We start from the raw sequence: 20,807 nt of genomic DNA on the forward strand, positions 1-20,807 counted from the left end.
GTTAACTACCGAGGAAGTCCTCGGCAGTTAACTGCAGCCGAATTTAAAATTTCTCGGCAGTTAACTGCCGAGGGGGCAATTTTCCAAAATAAAACTCAAAAATTAATTGAGGGACAAGTTTACCATTTTAAATTTAAAATGTAATTATTCTGCTCTCATATATATTATACCCTATAATTACAAACATAACATTATTCTGCTCTGCATATATATAATACCCTCTAATTAAAAACGTTTGCAATTAAAAAATAATAAAAACATTACACCTGTATAATATCATTCGGCAAGAAGGTTCATAGACTCAATTTGTTTCTTGAAGATCGTTTGGATGAACATGTGTTTCTGTAGAAGGTGTGGACCGTAACAAGTATCTTTTAGTGTATTCTCTAATCTTTAAAATAGACTTTTGCCAAATAAGAGTTTCAGAGACAATTAACGCCAAAAAGGTTGAAATGCCAGTAATCATGAACAGCCCTGCGAAGCTGTGAAAGGTAAGACTTGGTGATGCTGAAGACACTTGCGTGGACTGCTTTTGTACATCTTCGATTCTCCCAAAATATTTTTCCTCAATCTCATGCATTATATCATAATTTTCAGTAACATTCAAGATGGCTCTTGAAAAGTGCTCAGTATGATTGGATTTATTAGGGAATGCCTGAAAAAAAATTTTAATAAAGCATAAATAACAATACACACACCTGATATGATCTTCCTATACTTGGTTTTTTTTTTTAAGGCATACACCCTCCGGTCACTATTATAAGCAAAACTTTGCATTTTAGATTCATTCATTAAATGATGTATGTGGTCTATAATAAAGACCAGATACATCATTAATTGAATGAATCCAAAATGCAAAGTTTTGCTTATAATAGTGACCGGAGGGTGTAAATAATAAATTTCATTTCCAAGAAAAGACAAAGACCTAGTGGCATCGAGATCCCAAAACCACCAGAAATCTCCTCCACCAGCAGAAATTAAGAAGGGTTGATTAGTCATTCTAGGTAAGTAATAGCCCCGTTAAGTAATAAACACATTTTAACTATTTTCTTATTTGAGTATTATAGGCCAAGGTTTCAATCAATGGCTAAAATTTGATAGGAAAGACTACACACTGCTATGACAGGAGCCATATTTAGAAAGTACTTACAAAACCAAATCCTTCAGATCGAAAGGTAGGACTAGCTATGATATAATTGGATCCAAAAGTTTGAAGGTAGGCATTAAGGTAGGGCACTTCGTCGAAAATAGCTATGACACCACCACCATGCCTTCCAAGCTTTAAAGCATCGTGGTAGCTATAAATGTTATTATATCCCCTCAACTTGGATGGATCAAACTTCAATTGGTGTACCAAAATATCATAAACGAATGAACCAGTTTGATATCCAACATAATAACCCCATTTCCTTAGATCATTCAAAGTGAGAAATCTAGGTTGCATCTGATCTACGGTCAATATAGATGTCAAGTTTGCTGTGTAACTTTGCATGAGGACAAACGCCAATAGAAGCCAAACCATCAACACAAATCTCGAGCAGTTCTTGGCAACCACCTGTCCTAAAAATCCAAAATTAATTTGATTAGAATTTATAAAAGTGGTAACTCTTAACAAACCAATTCTATAAGAATGAGGAAGACTCAATATAAAAACTTACTTTCAGGAAGAACGGCTTGTGATAACGGAAACCATAAAATGGTTGTTTCTGTTAGTTGTTGTCGATATGGCAAACTTTGGTCTTGATGAGGAAGGGTATGTGCGTTTCTTTCCATAATGAGTATAACAACCCCTATAAGCATGGAGATTATGAGTGTGCTCAACCAAAGATCCCAGCTAAATGGTTTCAAAAAAATCCACATGGTTTGGTGCCTCCCGTGTACAATTGGAACCAACATTCTAACCCCCATTTCTGTATATGGTAGTGTGAAATCTACAAATTGTGCACGACGTGCCATGATTGTTATGTCGCCCACCGCAACATCATACTGTAATTAGTATAGAAAAAGAAAAGTTAATCTAAAATGAAACTGCGACATTAATCTATTCATATTGTCATTGTTTGAAAACTATCTTCATATTAACTTTTTCATATTATGAGGTGATTGCCATTTTATTTTTGAATCGAGGTGATTGCCATTTTAAGATATGATTTGTACTAGGGGTGGGAATAAGTCTGGTCGAGTCAGACTTTATTTAAATAGGTCAGGCCTAGTTGAAAAAATTAAAGCTTAAGTATGACCTATTATCCAGCCAAAGACTTTATTTTAAGTCTGCCACGACCTTTTTAAATGTCAGACCAGATCCATATTTCCCCCACTTTATAAGCATATATTTCATATATATCCAATAAAATTTTGTAGTGCTAATACATCCATTTTATAAAGGCTAATTAGCGTTTATTATATAATGGAAGATATATAATTACACATATATGGGTCGGCTAGGTAGCATAATAAGCTTTTTTATAAGTCTTATTCTAATCTATTTAGATTAATGAACTTTTTAAAAAACTTGAGCCCAATGTATTAAATAAACAAGTTAGGACAAGCCAAACTTTAGGAAGGCGGAGTCTGTTAGGAATCCCACATCGAGTAGATCAAAATGCTTGATGTGGTACTTAAGCCATGAGGTTCTCTCAGCTATTGGACTAGTCTTTTGGGTTGGGCTCTCCTGTGGACGTCGGGCATGGCAATGTTAAGAGTCCCACATGAGTAGATCAAAGTGCTTGATGTGGTACTTAAGCCATGAGGTTCTCTCAGCTATTGGACTAGTCTTTTGGGTTGGGCTCTCCTCATAGGCTTAAATCCTAACAGAGTCATAGGCACCTGACAGGCGGGCTTGCCTTTGTTGGGATATCATGAAAAACAGTAAGTTAATTACTCGTTCTAACCTTTGTTGGGATATGTTTAAGAAGTTCTAACCTTTGTTGGGATATGTTTAAGAAGTGAGTTGTATGTTCCAGCGGATTTTGATCTATTAACAACATAAGGTTCCATTTGTAAAGAAACCTTCAACGTTAAGTTGTTTACAACGGCGTTGAAAACATCGATGCAAATATCCAGAAACATTGTACTTGTTTTCATGAGAGTCCCAGACTATTCTCACAAACTGGTCGAAACCTTCTTTCTTAGGGACCCCAACTCTCAACTTGATTTCATTTGACCCACTTGGAGTCACAGCCGTTAGTATCTGTACCACAAAAAGTAAAAATAACGTAAACCATGAATAACACGAAAAGGACTTAGCCATATAGTGAATAGTGATCATTAATTATGGCAAGAATGGATTGCAATGTGTTCTATTTGCTTCTATTTATAAACAAACATGCTGTCTTTGAATGGTTTATGTTAAATTAATCAAACTGTTTTTAATTCAAGAAAAGATAATATAGATTTACTCGCACAATAAATTATTATTTTTCCAACAATAGCGGTTAGACAGACAATATTTTGACATCAAAATTTTAATTCAAATGTTTATCATTTAGTTTTTTATGCGTATATTTTGAAATGCATATAAATTGTAGAGAGATTATATATATAAAAAAGAGAGATAGACACGTATAAACCGTACCAGATATGGTGTCTCTATTTTGATATTTAAATAAGAATTTAACTTGTATACTTTGTTAGTGTATATTTATTAATCTCTTAATATTATGTTAGACTTGCGAGGGGTAAAAAGAGAGGTTAAGTTTCTTATTAATCTAGTAAACTATTGTTAAATCTTTGTGTGGATGTTCTGAAATGCTCACATATTTTTTGAGAAGGATATGTCACTGCTCCCAGTTTGTGGATATGGTAATTTACCTTTGAAAGTTGTTTTTAGGAAAATATTTTGGTCACATGTGTTTCTTTTATGAGGGGGGTCATGAAACCTTTTTGTGTTGGCAACAGTAGTGTCTTGCGATGAATTTGTCTAGAGGTTGGTTGAGTAAGGGGTTCTGTTTCTAGTCTTCCTACTATTCAATTGTGGTTGGGTGCTCTTGATAGGAGTTTAAACAGCTTTCTGATATTGTTTTAGTTTTCGCTCTTGTTTTATTGTGAGGGGTTCATTGATTTTGTCATCTCCTAACTAGAGTGCTTTATTTACTCAATTTATATGTTTGTACTTATCGATTACATATATATAGACAGTTTTCTTATATTTTTTTAAGAAGATTTAGTTATATTTTTACATATAAAATGTTTAATTCCTCCCATTAAAAACAAGAAGCTTCGCAAAAGGTACCATATATAAACGGACAACCCAAAAGAAAATCCATAAACCTTATACATTAAAAACACCATTAAACACACCATCAAAACCAGAATCAACACCAATATCGCAGTCTAACCTCCTTCGAAAAAATCATGCATGTTGACTTCTATTTGTGCCAATCTGGCTTGAAAGAGAGTTCATGTGAGCTTAGCTCCACTACGCCAATTTTGACATTTAGTAGCGCCCATTTAATAGCACTTTTAGAAAAAGTGCTAACAAAAAACTGACTTTGTTAAGTACAATAGCGTTTTGTTGCAAGTGCTATTATAAGAGTACATCTAGGATAGCACTTTCTCCAAAAGTGCTAATATTGACAATTTAAAAAAAATAAAAAAAAGTAAAAAAAAGAGTATGATAGCAGTTTTGAGGTAGTGCTAACATAGGTGGATAGTATCGTTAGCACTTTGTGCTGAACGCTATCCTATACTCCTAACAAAAAGGGAGTTTTTGAAAAATTAAAAAAACAAAGCGGATTAAATTTTAGCAATTGGCGCTGAACAAATTTCCAATTCCCTCTCTTCTTTCACACACGACTTCATCTGTTCAACCCACATCTCACCTTCTTCTCTCATCTCAATACCATCGAATTGCATAACCACCACCTCCATTGAATCCCATAACTGCCACCACCATCAAACCCCACTTCTAACCCCATCTCTCATACCCAGACCCCAATCTCATTGAACTCCACTTCTCACAACCCATTGAACCCATCTCTCATCTCACTACAGGCATGCACCCACACAGGTATAATTGAAATTTTTCAATTTCTTTGATTTATTTATTTCATGATTTTATTTAATCCCAAAATCTGAGCTGTTTTTCAATTTCTTGTGATACTATTTTGTTCTCTATTTAGTTAATTTTTTTGTAGTTGTTGTGTTGTTCTACATCTTGAATCTCAATTATAAATGGAATTTTATTCATAGACATAAATAATGTGGTATTTAAAAGACTATTTTTCTTTTTAAAGCTTTTTTCTTTGGGATGAACCGCAAACTGGTTTTTGTTGAAACATTGAATGGTGTTTGATATTTGAGTTAAATCAAAAGGATCTTCAATAAACTAAGAATTAGAATTAACAAATGTTTATCTATTCTACTTATTTATTGCCTATAATATTCTCTGCCAATATAGTTTATGTATGCTAAAATCGAAATTGTTTATTGTAGTTGAAGATCTCGAGAATCTATTGTGATTTTTGAATTAGAGTCTTTTTCTTTGCTGAGATACCTACCCTCATCGCCGGGTTCACCCTCACCGCAGAGACACCGAACAACATTCGTCGGATTCGGTGGTGTATTGGTAAGTATTAATTATTATTTTTTAGATTTTCTTTTCGGTTTCAGTGGTTCACTTATAGTAGATTTTTATTTTTTTAAGAAATTGTTTTCAATTTTATGATATATTTTTGTATATTAGTGTGATGTAATTTGGTTAGTTTTTTTGTTTTGTTTTAGAATTTTCCAAATTTGAGAGGTCACACTGACACCGACACTTAATAAACTGAAAGTGATTGAATGTAATGATATGTGTCGATGTTGTTTTTGGCGTCGAACACTTACGCTGACAGTTGTCTGACACTAATACTTTTGAATTTGAGCTGAAGTGTGTTGGTGCTATATAGTGATAGACGTTTGGCAAGTGCACCAAATACTATCGAAGTAGTAAAAATATCGATCCCACGAGGACTGTTTTTAATCTCAATAATTCAACTACGTTGTATTTTAGGATGTATAAAGGTTATTTTGATTTGCCACTAGGCAGTAGATTGGTTTGATTGCATAAAAATAATTGCTAAAAATAAATTGGTTTTCAAGAATAAGAGAGAGATGAGTTTAGGTCTTTCGAATCATCTATGTTCCCCTAATTGTTATGTTGCACCTATTCGTATGAATGATCTTCTAATCCCACGATAGTTAACAAAATAGTCCTAATCAATCCCTTGAGTTAGGACCCTCTCCTTAAACTACAGCCCCTAATTCCTTAGGTGGTCTAATAATCTTTGAAGGTTTAAAGCACGTTAACCTAACATCACTAATAAACGATTATCCATTCCTAGACTAACCATGTTTATTAGAACAATTCAATAGGTCTAAGTAGAAAGCTATGGTCAGTAGTCATTCATTCTCACAAAATCATATTTATATTTGATCAGGATATAAAAAGCATTAAGAACAATTGAATTGAATAAAGACTAGAATATCATTCACAATAAATAGAGTTTCACAACATAATATCTCAATTAGGGTTACAACGAATCATCTCAGACCTAACCTCTAATGGATTTAGCTACTCATAATAATGTTTACAAATAACATAATCATTAGAGGTAATAAAACATACACAAAGTGGTTGGAAGATGAAGAAATCGTCTTCCTGGTCCTCCTTGTAGTTGTAAAATCGCACTTGGCTCTCTAGAATTCGTAACCCTTGTTTTTGGAATAGACTTCAGCATAAATAGGCACAGAATATCGCCCAAATCGTGTCACGTTTTAAGTGAATCGTGACACGTTTTTACCTTCTGGAGCAAGAAACTGAATTAGGGTTTCACCAAATCGTGTCACGTTTTACCAATCGTGACACGTTTTCATAATGTCGAAACAAGGCTTCTTGTGCTTCCCAAATCGTGTCACGTTTGTACCAAATCGTGACACGTTTTATTTCTTTGCGTTTCCTTCAGTTTTTCTGCTCTTTTTGCTGCATAAGTCTTCTGTGAACTCCTTTTTGTGATGAAAATACATATAAAATTATGTAATGACAAGGTGTCATCACAACCCCAAACTTAAACCATTCCTTGTCCTCAAGGAATTTACTTGCAAAGCTGACAATCGACAGTTAAATAACAATTACCTATTCAAGCAGTAGTACCCAAAAGTTCAACACCTTACTAGCTAATGATGAGCTAGTTTGACTTGTATGCATCCACCAATTCACAACTCCACGCAAATATTTGAAATAGGGTTCTACCAGTCGACATGCAGATCTACATATTACCATACGCTTGAAAAGTTTCTAAACATCAATCAAAGTCAATATCATTACACACTTTTGAGGTCTTTAGGGTTATAACGGGGCTTAGGTGAAAGGTGGGACATATTTGGATAAGTAGGCTACACAAAATTAGAGTTAGGCATTCCTACGGAAGTTAAAGAACAAATTCAATCCTACGATCATTCACCTTGTGGAATAACAATCAATGCAAAGGTACTAGAGAATATTTATAACTTTTAGGGACAATCGAGTTTGAAGTTACTCACATGTTTCAAAGTTTGGTCCCTTTTTCATCATTCATTTCATCTTTTTTTTTTTTTTTCCATACATCAATTTTTGAATGTATTTTTGCATTTTGCATGACAATTCTTTTTCTTTTTGTTCTCTTATTCTCTAGTACCCCCACCCCAAACTTAATTGGTTGCAAATTCCAATAGCAACCCCAAACTTAATTTTAAGCAACATTCTACAATGCCTAACTCAGAAAAACAATAAGGGACAAGTCCTAAAAGTCTCTAAGTTTGTAATGTAGTTTGTCACCGAACAAAAAGTTCTAATCCTACCGGCTCAAAGGGGCTAAGAAAAGGATAAAGTTTAACAATTATAGTCAGGGTAGGCTTCAAAAGGCTCACAGGACCAAGCACTTTTGCCTCAGTGTGTAATTAACAAAGACCAATCAATAATAGAGAAACAATGCAAGTTCTAGAAATGTAGTTGCATGGAAAACTAAGCTAAATATAAGTAAATTGAAAAACAAAATATGGCAATGAACCTTATGGCTGAGATTTCTGGGAGTATGTGACTACCTAGCAACGCCGTACACTTCGCCTTTGAAAACCAAGTCACTCCTCCTTTTGAACTTTTGGAATACCACTTGAACAACTATTTGTTATCAAACTGTAAAAAGTCAACTAAACAAACAAATTCATCAATAATAAACAAGTGCAGGAATAATTACATAAACGGGGGGAATAAAACCGAGTTAAACTTAATTAAAAGCAATTAAAATTGTTCGAACATAAAATTAAAGTTACATAACCAAAGTGCTGAAACAAAAAACAGAAAAATAAAAATAGGTGGGCCATCAGTAGCCCACTCAATCCTGCATCTGGTCCTCCGGAATCCAAGTGTTGGGGTCCTCCTCTGCATAGGTATCCTCCCCAAAGTGCTACCTAGACTGAGCTCCACCAGCAGCAAAGTCAGCTCGGATCTCCTGCTCTCTATCCTGAGCTCGACCTCTGGTGACATCAAAGTAGTGGTCCATAGCCTCCTCGGACCCATCAAAGCGCTCGAAAGACCCAGTCATCTTCCTCCTGTTGAGGCAGACCGCCTCAGTGAACTCCTGACCAAACCTCGGACGGTTCCAATACTCCTGATCTGACACCTCATTCATCCAGTTGGCATGGCCGAACATGTAGTCCAGCATCATAGGATGAATAGGTGCATAGGCACCCTGCTGGCTGCTCCCCTCTCCAGCAAAAGTCTGACTCTGAGGTGGTGGCGGTGGCTGTTGTGGTGGTGGCGGCTGTGGCTGTCCTGCTTCTGCTGCCTCGGCACCCATGATAGTCTGCATGCGGTCATGATAATCCTTGACAAAGCCATCCATGTAAGTATCGGTGATGGGCTTCATCATTGCTGCACTCAAATCATTAGCAAACAAATCGCACTCCTCCTCCTCACAAAGCCAATTGATAAGGCTCAAATGAGGGAGTGCCTTCTTGGTACCTGAAGCAAACATATAGATATTGTCGGCAATTAACTCACCAACATTGATGGGTGTACCATCAAGAATAGCAGACAGCGTCAACAAGCGGGGCAGCGGAATCTCTGAAGTACAAGAGGTGCCCTCAATAGTTTGCACCACAAAAGATGCCCACGCCTTTGCATGGGGCTTGAAGTCAGCCCTCAACAGCATATGTGACCCTCCATGCCACTTAGCACCTTCAACACAAATCTGCATTAGCAACTCCTCCCACCTTTCATCATCCCAATTCTTGCACTCCTCCATCCTCCTCTTCACATCACAAATCTCCGGTGGCACAATCTCCAGCAACTGATTAATCCTTTCCGGGCTATAGTCTATCTCCTTCCCCCTCACATAGGACACATACTTCCTCCCCATATACCTAGCATTAGAATAGAATTCTATCCCAATGGTTTTGTTGGCCTGCTCGAAAATCATACTAACAAGGGACTCCCACCCTCTCTCAGTGATCACTTGATGGAACTCAGGGTTGGAGATGAGTTTGGTGAAATCAAAACCTCTCTCCGGGATCACCCTATAGCCTCGGATGTCCTTGAAACGGTCACGGGCAGCAGTATTATAAAACCGGTGGTTGATGGACGGTGGGGGTGCGGTGTTAGGGCTAGGTTTGACAGGTTGTTTGCGTTTGGGGGCTATTTTGGCCTTTTTGGCTGGTTGGGATGTGGTTTGGGACTTGCCTTTGTTGCGGGTCTCAACCATGGTTAGGGTTAGGATTTAGAGAAGAAAAAAACTGGATATTAGGGTTAGGGTTAAGATGGAGATAATGGGTTTGGTTGTTTGTTGGTGATGATGAAGGTGTATGGTAATGGTTTGGTGATTAGAAGATGAAAAGATGAAGATTTTTGGTAGAAAAGGGTTAGAAAATCGTAGGTTAGGGTTCTGGGAAAATTTTGGCAGAGTTTGGCTACTTTTGGAAGTGAATGGAATGAAAATCGTGTTGGATATATTTATAGGCTGGGAAAATCGTGCCACGTTTGGCCAAAAACGTGTCACGATTTTGTTTTGTAACGGTTAAATTTTTGAAACTGCTACAATCGTGTCACGTTTGGGCTAAACGTGTCACGATTTTTCATTTTTGAAAATTTTCTTGCCCAGAAATCGTGTCACGTTTTGGCCAACGTGTCACGATTTCCAATTGTCGAATTGCACCAATTTGAGACTTAGAAAAATATTTAGGTGCCAAAATTCGTGTCACGATTTCAGCATCGTGACACGTTTTCTGGAAATGTCGAATGGCACCCTTTTTTTTCTTAGAAAAATTTCTGAGAGGAGCTTCAGAGGGGGGCAAATCGTGTCACGTTTGGCCCAAAACGTGTCACGATTTGCACAGTATTGGAAAACAACAAATTTTCTTCCTCTGTTCGTTTCAGCAAAAAATCTTTTTGAATTTTTTTTGAATATTTGAAAGCAATAAAAAGGAAATAAGAAATACTACCTGAAATCTAAATGTGGGTTGCCTCCCACCAAGCGCTTCTTTACCGTCACTAGCTTGACTCATGACGACCCCCTAAGGATCATTCAAAATAAGTCCTACCCTTGCCTTCGGTAGGTCGCCACCCAGATATGGCTTAACTCTTTGCCCATTTACCTTGAAACTTCGGTCACCTTCAGGTGTCATCAACTCGACAGCTCCATGAGGTGACACACTTTTCACCAAGAACGGTCCAGACCACTTTGACTTGAGCTTTCCAGGAAACAGTTTCAACCTGGAATTATACAACAAAACTAATTGCCCACAGTTAATATCCCTAGACACTAAGTTTTTGTCATGATACCTTTTAGTCCTGGCTTTATAAATGAGCGCATTTTCATATGCTCTAAGCCTCATCTCCTCCAGTTCATTAAGTTTCAAGAGTCTTTTCTTACCAGCGGCTTCTTGATCAAAGTTTAAGGTCTTAATGGCCCAGTACGCCTTATGTTCTAGCTCAACTGGTAGATGACATGCCTTTCCATAGACTAACTGATAGGGTGAGAGCCCGAGGTGAGTCTTAAAGGCAGTCCTATATGCCCATAGTGCGTCATCTAATTTTTTAGACCAGTCCTTCCTATTTGACGCAACTGTTTTCTCTAAGATCTGTTTCAGCTGACGGTTTGAAACCTCTGCTTGACCACTTGTTTGTGGGTGGTAGGGAGTTGCAACTTTGTGCTTTATGTTATACTTTTTGAGCAAATTTTCAAGAAAATTATTGCAAAAGTGCTTCCCCCCATCACTGATCAAGACTCTAGGTGTTCCAAACCTAGTGAAAATGTTTTTATGCAGGAAGTTAACAACTGTCTTAGCATCATTAGCAACACAAGGTATTGCTTCAACCCATTTAGTGACATAATCAACACAGACAAGAATATGAAGAAAAGAGTAAGAGGAAGGGAAAGGTCCCATAAAGTCGATGCCCCAACAATCAAATGGTTCAACTTCGATGATTCCTGATAGGGGCATCTCATTCCTCTTAGAGATGTTACCTGTCCTTTGGCATTTGTCACAATGTGCAACAAAGTCGTGGCAATCTTTGAAAAGGGTGGGCCACCAGAATCCACTTTGCAAAATTTTTGCCGCGGTTCTTTCTCCACTATGGTGGCCCCCATAAGCTGAGCTATGGCAGTGCCACATGATACTATGAGCTTCCTTACCTGCAACACAACGTCTTATCAAACCGTCAGTTCCTATCTTAAACAGATACGGGTCATCCCACAAGTAGTGGTTTGCATCCTTGAAGAATTTTTTTCTCTGAGGATAGGTCATATCATCAGGAACTATGTTACCGGCCTTAAAGTTCGCAATGTCAGCAAACCAAGGCCTTTCTCCAATAGCAAACAGTTGTTCATCAGGAAATTCGGCCTTGATGGCCTTCTCTTTGTTTGTCACCTCATCATTTTCCAGCCTTGATAGATGATCAGCTACTACGTTCTCTACTCCTTTCTTGTCACGAATCTCAAGATCGAATTCTTGTAGCAAAAGGATCCACCTCAACAGCCGAGGCTTTGAATCCCCTTTTGTCAAGAGATATTTAAGAGCTGCATGATCTGTAAAAACAATGACTTTGGAGCCTATTAGATAAGAACAAAACTTTTCCAATGCAAAAATTACCGCAAGCAACTCTTTTTCTGTTGTGGAATAGTTAATTTGATTCTCATTTAAAACTTTGCTTGCATAGTAAATTGCATGGAAAAACTTGTTCTTGCGTTGGCCTAGAACTGCACCAACAGCATAATCACTTGCATCACACATAAGTTCAAATGGTACATCCCAATCGGGTGCAATGATTATTGGTGCAGTTACCAACTTGTTTTTAATCAAAGAAAAAGCATTCAAACATTCATCATCAAAATTAAATTCAGTTTCTTTGACCAAGAGGTTACAGAGGGGCTTGGAAATTTTTGAAAAATCTTTTATAAAACGCCGATAGAAACCAGCATGCCCCAAGAAACTTCTTATTCCCTTAACATTAACAGGTGGAGGGAGCTTCTCTATAACCTCTATTTTAGCTTGGTCCACCTCTATGCCCTTCGCACTTATTTTATGCCCCAAAACTATACCTTCGGTCACCATAAAGTGACATTTTTCCCAGTTTAAAACAAGGTTAGTTTCGGTGCATCGTTTAAGGACAGCATCTAGGTGAAATAAGCATTGATCAAAAGACTTACCAAACACAGAAAAGTCGTCCATAAATACCTCAATATTCTTCTCTATCATGTCAGAGAAGATGGAGAGCATACACCTTTGAAAGGTCGCCGGCGCATTACACAGCCCAAAGGGCATCCTCCTATAAGCAAATATACCAAATGGACAAGTGAAGGCTGTCTTCTCTTGATCTTCTGGAGCTACCGCAATCTGATTGTACCCCGAATACCCATCCAAAAAGCAATAAAAGGCTTGGCCAGCCAACCTCTCAATCATTTGGTCCATGAATGGTAAAGGGAAATGACCCTTCCTTGTTGCGGTGTTCAACCTCCGGTAGTCTATACACATCCTCCAACCAGTAACAGTGCGGGTGGGTATTAATTCATTTTTTTCATTAGCCACCACCGTCATTCCACCTTTCTTTGGTACCACGTGGACCGGACTTACCCATGAGCTATCAGAGATAGGGTAGATCATACCTGCATCTAGTAACTTCAGCACCTCTTTCTTTACCACTTCCTTCATTGTTGGGTTAAGTCTCCTTTGAGGTTGAACCATCGGTTTGTATTCAGCCTCCATGTGTATTTTATGCATGCAATAAGCTGGACTAATACCCTTCAAATCAGAAATGTTCCACCCCAAAGCTCCTTGATTGTCTCTTAACACCCTCATTAATTTTTCTTCTTCCAAAGGTGTCAAGGTATTGCTGATGATTACTGGTTTAGAGGCATCCTTAGTGAGAAAAACATATTTCAAGTGAGAAGGGAGTTCTTTTAATTCTGGATTTTTCTCTCCTTCTCCACTCAAAATAGGAGCATCCATAGAGTGCTTACCCATTAATTCTTCTATTTTTACCGGACCCAACTCTTGCTTGCTTGCTGCTAGTTGCTTCACACAATCTCTTACTTCAAGATCTTCATCATGCTCACAACTCTCTATAGAATTTACAATTGCTCTTTCAAGAGGTTGTGGTGGTTGAGGTTCACGAGAATTGTCTTCTACTATTTCTTCAACAACATCAATCCGGTAACACTTGGGATTTTCCTCTCGGTGTTTCATTGCTTCGAAGATATTGAACACCACTTGCTCATTATGGAACCTCAACATTAGCTCTCCCATCTCAACATCAATCAAAGCACGACCAGTTGCAAGGAAAGGTCTTCCTAAAATGAGTGGCATATCTTCATCTTCAGCCATGTCTAAGATCACAAAGTCTGCTGGAAACACAAGATCATTAACTTTGACTAGCACATCTTCAAGTATGCCAACAGGATAAGAGATTGACCGATCAGCTAAAGTAATGGTCATTCTCGTTGGTTTTGGCTCCCCACACTTGAGCTTCTTCATCATTGAAAGAGGCATCAAGTTGATACTTGCTCCTAGATCACATAAAGCTCTTCCAATGTCTACCGGTCCAATGGAACAAGGGATAGTAAAAGCACCAGGATCTTTCAGCTTAGGTGGTAGCTTCTTTTGAAGAATGGCGCTACAATTCTCGGAAAGAGAAATATTTTCATCATCTTTAGGCTTTCTTCTTCCTGTTAGCAAATCTTTCATGAACTTGGCATACAAAGGCATTTGATCAAGAGCCTCACTGAAAGGGATATTTACTTGAAGTTGTGAGACAAGTTGCATGAACTTCTTGAATTGTCCTTCCTCCTTCTTTTTCTTCTTCTCTAGATGAGGGTAAGGAAGCTTCACATATGATGGAATAATTTGTGGCTTGTCTCCATCTTTCAAGATTTGACTCTTTGACTTCCTCAAGATTGAGTCTTCATCTATCAATTTCTCACTTTTATCTCCCTCTATTTTTTTCTTCTTTTCATTTTCAACTACATCCTCATCATTTTTTTCAACTACTCCATGATCATTTTCTTCAACTACATCGTTCTCCTCCACCTCAACTACTTCATCAACCTTCTTTGGAGCTTTTGGAACTAAAGGAGTCAAAACCTTTTTGCTCCTCAATTCAATAGCATTACAAGACTCATTCTTAGGGTTATCTTTAGTGTTACCTGAGAATCCGCCTTTACTTTGTTCAGCCAATTGCTTAGCTAATTGCCCCAGTTGAGTTTCAAGCATCTTCCTAGAAGCTTCATTGTTCTTTCTTTCAGCTTCTTGACTCTTCTTCATCTCTTCAAAGTTGCCTTGAGTCATCTTCATGAAGTTCATCATAGTTTCTTCAAGAGCTGATGGCTTCCTTTGTTGTTGTTGAGGAGGAGTAAGCATTTGAGAATTTAAAGCATTGTTATTTGAGTAGCTTAGATTTGGATGCTTATTAATGCCTGAATTGTAGTATTGATTCTGCCTTTGATAACCTCCCATGAAGTTAGCTTCTTCACTTGATCCTTCCGGAACGCATTCACCGTTGGGATGTTCTTCACCACATAAGTCGCACTTGATTGCAGCTACTTGTTGTTGTTTATGAGCCAAAGTGAACCCTTGAAACTCCTTAGTTAGAGCTTCAATTTGTTTGTTCATAGCTGCTTGGTTAGCAAGGATAGCAGTTTGTTCACTCACACCAAACACTCCTCTTTCCTTCTTCTTAGCTTCAGCACGATACTCATTTCCAGCCATGTTTTCTATCAAAGCTTGGACTTCATGATCAGTTTTGCTCTTGAGACTACCTCCCGCGGAAGCATCTAAGAACATTCTAGTGTTTGGTGTTACCCCCTCAGTGAAGATTTGGAGGTATTGCTTCTCGGTGAACTCGTGATTAGGGCATCTCTTAAGAAGTAAGTTGAATCGCTCCCAAGCATCATACAATGATTCACCTTCTCCTTGCTTGAAGTTAGAGATCTCCATCTTCTTTTCCCAATACTTAGACATAGGGAAATACTTCTCCAAGAACTTCAGCTCTAACTCTTCCCATGTTTGGACAGTCCCGTTTGGAATTGTTAGCAACCAATCTTTTGCTCTTCCCGTCAAAGTGAAAGGGAACAGCCTTAGTTTCTTCTGTGCTTCAGTCACGGTGGCTGGTTGCACACAAAACTCGCAGGTTTCAGCAAAGCGGCTCAAGTGTTCATGCGGACTCATAGCTTCAGTCCCATCGAATTGCTTGTCCCTCAAACCGTTGAGGACAGTTGTCTTGATGTCGAAAGCTACGGGGTTAGCTGGTTGAAAAGTGTGGGTCAGTTGACCGCGATGAGTGGCTAAACCGTAGTCTCCAAGCTTAGGTCTTGGTGGTACAACTCCTTCCCCTTCCATAGTTGCAGATTTAGGAGAAGAGATTGTTTCAGATTCACTTGAGAATTGCTCCGGTACTTGTTCTCGAACACCCGGTGGAACGGATTGAGCTAACCTTTGCGATCGGACAGCTTTCCGAAGTGCTCTAGCAGTCCTTTCAATTTCCGGATCGTACTCTAAGTCGTCAGAGCTCTGTTTACCTCGCATAAACAGCAAAATACCTTAGTAGCACTGCACAACGCAAAGTAATCAAGTGAATATGAAAACAGAAAAATAAAAATTAAAAACAGAAAATTAAATTGCAAATACCCTAAATTATAACGTAATTGCCTTGTTGAAATAATTCAACAGTCCCCGGCAACGGCGCCAAAAACTTGATAGACGTTTGGCAAGTGTACCAAATACTATCGAAGTAGTAAAAATATCGATCCCACGAGGACTGTTTTTAATCTCAATAATTCAACTACGTTGTATTTTAGGATGTATAAAGGTTATTTTGATTTGCCACTAGGCAGTAGATTGGTTTGATTGCATAAAAATAATTGCTAAAAATAAATTGGTTTTCAAGAATAAGAGAGAGATGAGTTTAGGTCTTTCGAATCATCTATGTTCCCCTAATTGTTATGTTGCACCTATTCGTATGAATGATCTTCTAATCCCACGATAGTTAACAAAATAGTCCTAATCAATCCCTTGAGTTAGGACCCTCTCCTTAAACTACAGCCCCTAATTCCTTAGGTGGTCTAATAATCTTTGAAGGTTTAAAGCACGTTAACCTAACATCACTAATAAACGATTATCCATTCCTAGACTAACCATGTTTATTAGAACAATTCAATAGGTCTAAGTAGAAAGCTATGGTCAGTAGTCATTCATTCTCACAAAATCATATTTATATTTGATCAGGATATAAAAAGCATTAAGAACAATTGAATTGAATAAAGACTAGAATATCATTCACAATAAATAGAGTTTCACAACATAATATCTCAATTAGGGTTACAACGAATCATCTCAGACCTAACCTCTAATGGATTTAGCTACTCATAATAATGTTTACAAATAACATAATCATTAGAGGTAATAAAACATACACAAAGTGGTTGGAAGATGAAGAAATCGTCTTCCTGGTCCTCCTTGTAGTTGTAAAATCGCACTTGGCTCTCTAGAATTCGTAACCCTTGTTTTTGGAATAGACTTCAGCATAAATAGGCACAGAATATCGCCCAAATCGTGTCACGTTTTAAGTGAATCGTGACACGTTTTTACCTTCTGGAGCAAGAAACTGAATTAGGGTTTCACCAAATCGTGTCACGTTTTACCAATCGTGACACGTTTTCATAATGTCGAAACAAGGCTTCTTGTGCTTCCCAAATCGTGTCACGTTTGTACCAAATCGTGACACGTTTTATTTCTTTGCGTTTCCTTCAGTTTTTCTGCTCTTTTTGCTGCATAAGTCTTCTGTGAACTCCTTTTTGTGATGAAAATACATATAAAATTATGTAATGACAAGGTGTCATCATATAGCTTTTGGTCAGAGAATTGAATTTTTGTGATAGATTGTTTTCAATTGAATTTTTGAATCTGCTTGGGGTTTGTCTTTCGGTTCCTTCAGTTGTTTTCTAGCAGGTTTTTTTGTTCATGCAGTTCGGTGTTAGGGGGGTCTGTGTATAGCAGTTTTTAGGCTTTCTTGTTGTTGTTCCCTCCTATATGCTGGGCTATTATTTTCCTGTTGTCACCGTTTTTTGCTGCTGTGTTTTTATCAGTACGCAGGGGTGATCTTTTTGGGTTGTAACAGCTTGCCATTTTGCACTTCTTGTGCGTGGCATTTCATATATATATATATATGCTGATTCAAAAAAAAAAATTGATGCTATATGTAGATCTTTTGGTTTCAAAATTTTAATGCATTCTGTTTCATTTCTGGTTGTATCACTGATCGCTGTATAAAACTTTAAAATAATCAACAATTTAAAACTTTAAAATAATCCAAAACTGTAATGCTAATCTTTGAAGTTGCTTAAAAGAAGAAACTTATGATTGTCTTTGTTCTTCGGTCATCAATCTGCTACATATCTCCTATTCTGCCACTCTTGTAATTTTGTACATTAAAGTACTCCCTTCTATTACATTTACAGTCACACAATTTATGCGACAGTGAATTATGTTATGATGTTAAACATGGTCAGCTTGAATATGAGTGGCTGAAATGTAGTAGAAATAAATTGAAGAATGAGGTTGACAATTTATTAGAATAATTTAATGTAATTAGATTTTTTGTTTTTGTTTATAGGAAATATTTTAAGAAAATGAAAGTGAATGAATGCAATTATATGTTTCAAGTTGTATGTTCTTGCCTTGTGTTTGCGTGGAATTGTTGTGTTTGCACACACCGTGCCTCTACTACAAATGGTGTTAGAACCCACAGGAGTGTCTAAGCCGGTGAAGTGTTTTTGTTGGTGGTTTTTGAATGGTGTTTGTAGGTTGTGCGATCTGATGGCTCCCTGCAGCTGATTTTGTTTTATGGCGTTGGCTTTTTTATAACAGTGCTAGTTGTTTGGTTAGGGACTGTTTTGTAGCTTTTGGACCGGCATCTATTGATGTTTTCTTTGTTTTTCTATCATTCTGTTATGCGCCTGCAGCTGTTTCTGTTAGAAGATGGGTTTTTTGTGTGTTTTATCTGCTGTTAGGAGTTTTCTAGGTGTTACCGCTTATATACGGTATTTGTAGTCCGGTACTTTTGGGACCCTAGCACGTCTTGTGCAGGAATTTCCGTTAAAATATTATGTTGTTCTATTCTAAAAAAAAGAAAAAGATGAAGTGATTGAGTTGTTTTCTCAATGGGATCAATCACTTTAAATTCCTAAACTTACTCAGAACCCTTTAAGGTGGGGTTAGGACTTTTGTTAAACAACGTTGCCAAAAATGACTTGTGAATACGATAACAATAATTAGTAATATTATATGTATGCAAAAGCCAAAGTTTATATAGCTAATCCTATACTTCTAACTATAGGATATTTGATCCTCTTCATTAATATAAACATTAATGATAATAATGCAATTTAACACGAAACACACATCAAGGACATGTCAATGGTTGATCAAATATTTCTGCAAACATCTTATAGAAAAACAAGATATCTGAAGAGGTAATTTCGGTCTTAAAGAGGTTGAGGGTTGTAGCTGATGTGGTTGTTTTGGTGTGTATTATCAGTTCTGTTCCTGCTGTCTTGTTGGTCTTTCCAGCTGTTTTGGTGGTGGAATATATAGCTGTCTTTGTTTCTGATGCATTGCGTTGTTTTTCCATGTTGTTGCTGCCTCCCTGTGCTGTCAAGGGGCGTTTTGTTGCTGCCTGTTCCCATAGGGCCAGCAGCGGCCCTGTTCTTGTCGGCTCTTGGTAGTTTGTAGCAGTGGTTTCATTTGAGAGTGTTGTTGGGTTTATAGGTTTTGTCCGCATATATATGGAACCTTTGTATGTTATCTATCTCTTGGCAGCCGTGTGCGTCTTGCACAGGCTTGCTTTCAATAAACTTGACTATCTCAAAAAAGAAAATGCAAATGTATGTGCTAGAAAAATCAATTAAGCATGGAAGGGTAGTTTACTTAATCAACTTTCATGTTGAACACCATTTTCATTTATTTACATCAAATTTCACCTTATTTAGCTTACATCATTTCTTTTTAATATAGTTTATTTAATTGTGTTAGTTGTTGCTACATAATTTTTAATAGTTACTAGTTTTTATTAGATTAATTTTTTTTAGGTTCATTTTACTAAAAAAAAAAAAAATAATAGTTATGTTTTTATTATTTACTTATGTTGCCGAAATTTCTGTGCAGTCCTCTCTATTTGTTATTCTTATATTTACTAACTGGTCTTGGGATTTTCTTTCATTGCTACAGCTTTTGCAAAATCGTGTTGGTTGCCAGATTTAGGGAGTTCATTTTGAAATTGACTACAGAGTTGTTTATATAAAAGTAAGTATTTCCTCTACATGTTTGATATATTGTTTATTATTTTGTATTGAAAAATTTAGCATGGCTTGCATTTTGTCTTATATTTTCTCAGTTCTATTGTCGCTTGCTCAATGCATAATCACTAGTGAAATTCATAAGATCAATAGTGAACTATAGGTAACCTAGTGGAGAATAGGTAACAACTAGCCTCACTGTAGTAACAAAATTATAATTTAGACCTATTTCCAGGTTGTCTCTCTGTTAATGTTCCATACAAATGCTACATGTTCAATATGTTAGAGTAAATTCTTGTACATATATGAACACAACCATCATTCATTCAATCAATACTTTCCCAGCAAAGAAGTTTTTCGAATTTCAATTCAAATGAAGGAAAAAAAAAACTTTGATTTGAATTCAATGCATGCACATTACAGTGAAAAAACACGCATTAAATTCTTCTACATGCATTACCTTCTCCACAATAATTGTCAGCTTTTTCATGTTGGGTCCTTTTATCAAAAAGCACATGGTGAAGTTTCATTGCTGAAGCAACCAAGTTGGTTTCAGATAATTAAATTTTAAGGGTGGCTTTGGTTTCTTAGCTAGGGTCTCATCAGCTATGCTTAAGACCCTGAGGTGCAGAATGTTGCTCTTTGGCTCCATTAGGAGTATATACCTTTCACTAACTTAGGCCTGACTAGTTAACCATATTTTACAAGACAAACATTTATGTTTTAAGAAAATTGAATTTCAAACAAATATGTAACCATTTTTCTTATTGAAATTTATAATTTTTTAATGTCTAGTGTTAGAAAGGATTTCTGGTTGTCTGAAATTTTATGGAAAGATAAGTAGAGTTTGATAAAAAAATTGTTCTATCCAAAATTTGAACTTGAATAACACTCTTGGTATGGATCCTATATATATGCCATTATAGGACTACGACCCTAAAATTGGGCATATGATTCGTAGATATAAAGCAATTTGGTTGTTAGAACCAATTGCTAACTAGTTATATT

At 37.0% G+C, this 20,807-nt stretch overlaps 1 long non-coding RNA gene and 1 pseudogene across 2 annotated transcripts; one reads left to right on the forward strand and one right to left on the reverse strand.

Annotated features, from left to right (window-relative positions):
- Window positions 1-301: 301 nt before the first annotated feature.
- LOC146914950 (glutamate receptor 2.8-like) lies at window positions 302-3,250 on the reverse strand (annotated as a pseudogene). The gene is made up of 4 exons (XR_015016593.1): window positions 2,923-3,250; window positions 1,659-1,986; window positions 1,151-1,560; window positions 302-655 (listed from the first exon to the last, which is right to left on the reverse strand). The product of XR_015016593.1 is annotated as a glutamate receptor 2.8-like (transcript).
- Window positions 3,251-4,427: 1,177 nt separating this feature from the next.
- On the forward strand, window positions 4,428-19,839 carry LOC146914951 (uncharacterized). The gene is made up of 3 exons (XR_015014448.1): window positions 4,428-5,008; window positions 5,434-5,566; window positions 19,732-19,839. It is a non-coding gene; the product is annotated as an uncharacterized LOC146914951 (long non-coding RNA).
- The last annotated feature ends 968 nt before the right edge of the window (window positions 19,840-20,807 follow it).

The sequence above is a fragment of the Medicago sativa genome, chromosome 6 (genome assembly GCF_051527215.1).
Source record: "Medicago sativa cultivar Bolivia chromosome 6, Bolivia_mono, whole genome shotgun sequence".
Classification (NCBI taxonomy): Eukaryota; Viridiplantae; Streptophyta; class Magnoliopsida; order Fabales; family Fabaceae; genus Medicago; species Medicago sativa.